The sequence below is a fragment of the Bubalus kerabau genome, chromosome 2, assembly GCF_029407905.1.
Source record: "Bubalus kerabau isolate K-KA32 ecotype Philippines breed swamp buffalo chromosome 2, PCC_UOA_SB_1v2, whole genome shotgun sequence".
NCBI lineage: Eukaryota > Metazoa > Chordata > Mammalia > Artiodactyla > Bovidae > Bubalus > Bubalus kerabau.
The window spans coordinates 104,566,433-104,572,432 of NC_073625.1; the positions used below are offsets into that span (position 1 = coordinate 104,566,433).

The 6,000-nt window shown below is 43.8% G+C and overlaps 1 protein-coding gene across 4 annotated transcripts in view; it reads right to left on the reverse strand.

Annotated features, from left to right (window-relative positions):
- Nucleotides 1-5,555, reverse strand: part of SPICE1 (spindle and centriole associated protein 1) — a 61,618-nt gene extending 56,063 nt beyond the window's left edge. For 3 of the 4 annotated variants that reach the window (XM_055568195.1, XM_055568194.1, XM_055568192.1), the window contains exon 1: nucleotides 5,399-5,555. The gene's annotated coding sequence lies outside the window, so the exon portion shown is untranslated. The remainder of the gene's footprint in view (nucleotides 1-5,398) is intronic. The other variant, XM_055568196.1, reaches the window with a different exon arrangement.
- Between the last annotated feature and the right edge of the window lie 445 nt (nucleotides 5,556-6,000).

Below are 6,000 nucleotides of genomic sequence, written 5' to 3' on the forward strand. Positions count from 1 at the left end.
TCACTTTCACTTTTCACTTTCATGCATTGGAGAAGGCAATGGCAACCCACTCCAGTGTTCTTGCCTGGAGAATCCCAGGGACGGGGGAGCCTGGTGGGCTGCCGTCTATGGGGTTGCACAGAGTCGGACACAACTGAAGTGACTTAGCAGCAGCAGTAGCAGTAAATGCATAAGGTGCTTAGAACCCCTGCCTAGAACATACTGAGTTCTATTTAAGGATTAATGATGATGATGTCAGCAACAATGATTAACCCCCTTTCCCCAACAAGAAAAGCAGGGCTTTTGAAATATTACTCAAAGGCACACATAATAATGGACAGAGCTGGGAGCTGACACTCAAAAGTGAAAGTGAAAGTGAAGTCGCTCAGTCGTGTCTGACTCTTTGCGACCCCACGGACGGTAACCTCCCAGGCTCCGCGGTCCATGGGATTTTCCAGGCAAGAATACTGGAGTGGGCTGCCATTTCCTTCTCCAGGGGATCTTCCCAACCAGATCTAATTATAATGATGTACCTTTTAGAAAACATTACTAAAATTGAGTTATCTCTGGTTGGCTCCGTATTTTCTAAGCTTTCTACAATGAACCTATGTTACTCTTAAAATAATTTATTTCAAGTTATATTATTTAAAATACTATATTTATTCAGAGACTGAAATTCCACCAGAATCAATTCTGAAAAACCATCCCTGAATCTGAAGTATACAAAGGTTTATGAGCAATCAAAGGGTCCATATACTTGTTTCTTTAGATGGTGAGGCTGTCGATATAATATCAAAAATTGAGTATTTTTTATCATAGCTATTTGTACACTAATGGTGACTTCTGATGGTCACCATTAGATACAACATATCTAAATATAAGAGCTTTTTTTAGGCAAAGAGATATAGAAACTAATATAAGTAATAGATTAAATGCCTGAGTATTAGTTGTGTAAACACAAACAGTTAAACAATTTTAGCATAAGAAAATGTTACATTCAAAGAAAACATATTCAGGTAACAAACAAAAACAGTGGCAAATGAAGGTAGTATATGCTATGGTCTGAATGTGTTTCCCCAGAATTCATATGTTGAATCCTAGCCCCTAAAGGTGTAAAGAGGTGGGGCCTTTGGGAAGTAGGGCCTTTGGGAGGCAGAGCCCTCAAGACTGGGATTAGTGCTCTTAGAAAAGAGACTTCTATAAGTTACTCTTGTATTTCCATGTTTATCTTTGAAAATTTCAAATATGTTTTGTTATACACAGAATTACATATTTGGATCACCTTTGAGCATAGTCCCAAAGTCTAGAATATTCCTACTGCAAATAAACAAATAAATAACAAATAAATATCTTAATAAATGTCTATGCAACTAAAAAAACGTTCTCCAAAGAGATCCTTAGTCACTTACACCTTGTGAGGATACAGCAAGAAGGGGCTTGCTATGAATCATGAAGAGGACCCTCACCAGAATATGACCATTCTCACACCTTGATCTTGGACTTCCCAGACTCCAGAACTATGCAAAATACATGCCTGTTATTTATAAGCTACTCAGTCTCCAACATTTTGTTAGAGCAGTCTGAATGGACTAAGACAGTATATACTATTGCCTTTTTTTTTCCACTTCAATTTAACCTAGCAAAGCAGGCTGTGATCATTCTAAGATGACTCCCAATGAGCTGTGTGCATGCTTGGTCGCTCAGTCATATCCAACTCTTTGCAACCCCATGGACTGTGGCCTGCCAGGCTCCTCTGTCCATGGAATTTTCCAGGCAAGAAAACTGAAGTGGGTTGCCATTTCCTCCTCCTGACCCAGGGATTAAACCCGCGTCTCTTGTGTTCCTGCATTAGGGGGCAGATTCTTTACCGCTGCACCACCTGGGAAGCCCCAACGAGTTCTGCCATTCTACAATTCCTTCCCCATGAGTTTGAGCAAGACCTATGACTAGCTTTTTGAGTCTGTTTTGCTTTTCCCCCTGTGACTTGTTTTATCCAACAAAATAAGGCAAATGTGGACATGTCATCCTGTGATTATATTATGTTATAAAAGTCTCTCTCCTAGGAAAATAGAACAGAAGAAATCTCTCCTGCTGGCCCTGAAGAAGCAAACTGCCATGCTGTGACACTCAATGAAAAAGGCATGTGTCAAGGAACTCCAAGAGCTGTGGACAGCCTCCAGCATAAAGTTGGTCAGAGGCCGAGAACTCACACAGCCCCAGAGAAATGAATCTGCCAACCTAAAGGAAATGAGCCTAGGGCAGATTATTCCCAAGTTGAGCCTCCAAATGTGAATGTAGACTCCAACACTTTAATCACAGTACCCAGCTAAGCTATGGATACTGTGAGATAATAAATGTGTGCTGTTTTAAACCACTAAGCTTGTGATAATTTGCTATACAGCACAGAAAATGTACATAATCGTGTATGGATATAACAGTTGGACCATAAAGAAAGCTGAGCACTGAAGAATTGATGCTTTCAAACTGTGGTGCTGGAAAAGACTCTTGAGCAAAGAGATCAAACCAGTCAATCTGAAAGAAAATCAACCCTGAATATTCACTGGAAGGACTATGCTGAAGCTCTAATATTTTAGCCACCTAATTTGAAGAGCCGACTCACTGGAAAAGACCTTGATGCTGGGAAAGATTGAGGGCAGGAGGAGAAGGGGGGTAACAGAGGATGAGATGGTTGGAAGGCATCATCAATTCAATGGACATGAGTTTGAGCAAACTCTGGGAGATAGTGAAGGACAGGGAAGCCTAGCATGCTGCAGTCCATGGGGTCGTAAAGAATCAGACATGACTGAGCGACTGAAAAACAAACAACAGAAAATGAAAGCACTAGCCAACTCTAAAATCCAGCCTGTGAATGGTTAAGTTCACCACAGAATAACGAAGCTGCTGTCCCACCTCTGACTTTCCCTTCACCAACCAACTTCATGAAGGAGAAGCCTGTTTCAGCACTTGGATTTACTAAGCCCCAGTTCACTTCAAACTTTTACAACACAGGAACTACTTATGTGCTGAAAAGTGTTCTCTTGAACATCACCAATAACTGACCAAGGATCAGACTTTGTGGTCTAAGAAAGGGATTCTGTGCCCCTTACAGGTATTAGGTATCATAAGGGATCTGTAGTTTACATGCTGAAATGTGAAACTACAGAGATAGACTAATGGTTTACAGGGCTAACAAGTCAAATAATAAAATTAACATAGAAATTAATTAAAATTAGCATAGAAAATCTGGGTTGTGTTTCTTTGGAGAAAATCTAAAAACTAATAGCTTCCTAATTGCTAAAATTATTGGTCCCTATTTCTCTAGCCTATTGGTTTCCTATTTCTCTGGCCCTTTCCATCTCTACAGACGCCCACTCCTGGAACCTTGTCCCTCTTTTAGCTTCCATGACACACTTCCTCCTGCTTTCTCTCCTGTTCTTTTCTTTTTTTCTTCACAGGCTCTGTAGGACCTCCTCACATTCTATGTAATCAAGGATCTTCACTCAGTTCTATGCCAGTCTTCTCTTCCTTCCATCGGACACCCTCTCTCTATGTCCAAGAATTGTTTTTGAGAGTCTGTACATGCCAGGCTCTGGCTGGACACTGGAGACACAATAATAAATGAGTTTTATATGGTGTCAGTTGTCATAGAGCATACTTTCTAGATCACCAAAGGGGAGTTCACATCTTCCCTCAGTGATCTCACCTACACCCATGAGCAAAGCTATCAGTGCACTGGGCACACAAATGCACTGTGAAAATGAGTGTCAAATCAAAGAGTCACACCTTTCCTCAAACCCCTAATGCTTGTTTCTAACCTGGCTTCTGCACACATCTCCCAGATATCTCAAATACAGTATGGCCAATATACAGCTCCCTACCAATCTCTAGTTCTTGATATATAACTGGCTTGGTCAGTAAATGTTGCTGAATAATGCTGAACTACAGAATTACCATCCTTCTAGTTGCTCGGGTTTAAAACCTTAGCATCATCTTCTTGTCTCAAAGCCAATCAGATACCAGAATCTATTCATTCTTTCCCTCCAGTATCTCTCTCATGTCCCCTCTTCTTCATCTCTACCATGAATGCATTTTACAGGTTCTCATTATTTCTAATGGATTTTCCTTTCACACATTCTCTCACCCACTTCATCGTCCATCTATTATTCCAACAAGTATTTTGAAAGCACCTGCCAAGAGCCAGGCAACAGAGACAGAGGAAGTAGAATAACTGTGGACCCTCACAGAACTTAGCGTGTCAGACCACAATTAAATGAGCAATTGCAATAAAAGGCTAATGTTGGAAGGATATTCAGTATCAAAGAAATACCTTACTGTAAATAGTGAGAAAAGGCCACCTCCTCCAACTCCCCTAAAAATGTTTAAGCTGAGAGCAGAACTATGAATAAAAGTTAGAAATGGGAGAAAGAATGCTCCAGGTTGGGGGCGGGGGAGTGCATTTACAAAGGGTTCGAGAGGTTCTACTTGACTAACAAATATGTGAGAGGGTTAGAAAGAGGACGAAGAGAAAGGCAGAGGCCAGGACGTGGCCCTGAGCACCACAGCAATTTGAACACTTAAGAAACACGGAAAAGGTTTTAAGCAGGGTCAACTATGATGGGATTTAGCCAACCCACTCTGGCTAGTGGAAAACTAATCAAAGGGAAACAAGACCTCTTTTCGAACACTATCCCTGCAATCATTCCTACCCAGATACATAGAGTTTAGCTCTCCACACTTCACTTCCTGCCTCAAAAGATTTTAACAGCTCTCCCCTGCAGAGAGGAATCCAACTCAGCTTGGCACTCAGGCCCTTTCCTCGCTCCGGGTGGCCTGGCTGACCTTTCCTTGCAGTCTTTTCTCCTCTCACATCTCCCACACATCCTAAAACAAAGCTCTCGTCTTCGCATACAGTCCCAGCCTCTCCTTATGCTCAGCTTGGAACACCTGTCACACTTGCACTCCCCTTCCACGGGGTTAACTCTCATTCACTCTTCAGAACACATTCAGGGGATCCTCCTGAAAAACCCTTTCGACTTAAACGATCCGCCGTGTCCCCAAGTACTCTGGGTAGTTGATCTTTCTCCTGCGTGATCGGAAATTCTTTGAAAAATACATTACGGCACATCAATTTCTAGCTCTATGCAGAAGTGACCGAAAGCGAAGCGCACGCGCACACTCAGGATGCTCCTACACGTAAAGCGCTAGACACAAACACACCCAGACAATATCCTAACAGGCACACGCACTCGCAAAACACATGGAGTCGCAGGTGCATTTTGTAGTAAGGATCCTCAACCCAGACGCCTGAAACCCCAGGAAACAGGAAGACGCCACCACCGCTCGCCCCGCCCTGTAGCCCGGGTTCCTAAGACTCCGTGGGGCCGCGGCTGCACGCCTCCGCCCCATCGTTGCAACCTGCCTTGTCGTTTCCCGATAGCTGCCTCCACCACCACTAAAAACTTTCAAGCTCCAGAACCGTCAGGCCCGCCACAAGTTAACTCAGCTCGCGGCTTCCGGGATGTTGCCTAGGTTACCGGAGCCCCACCCCAATTCTCTTGCGTATATCCGGTAAGGCCAGTGCGCAGACGCCTCTTAGTTTGGCTTGTACTAGAGGATTGCTCGGAGAAGGCAATGGCACTCTACTCCAGTACACTTGCCTGGAAAAGCCCATGAACGGAGGAGCCTGGTAGGCTGCAGTCCATGGGCTGGCTAAGAGTCAGACCATGGGATTCTCCAGGCAAGAATACTGGAGTGGGTTGGCATTTTCTCCAGGGGATCTTCCCAATCCAGGGATCGAACCCAGGTCTCTCGCATTGCGGGCAGACGCTTTAACCTCTGAGCCACCAGGGAGGCACAGGGGATTACTAGTAGCAAAATCGCTAAGTCGTGTCCGACTCTTGCGACCCGATGGACTGTAGCCAGCCAGGCTCCTCTGTCCATGGGATTCTCCAGGCAATAATACTGGAGTAGGTTGCCATTTCCTTCTCCAGGGGATCTTCCCAACCTAGGGATCGAACCCAG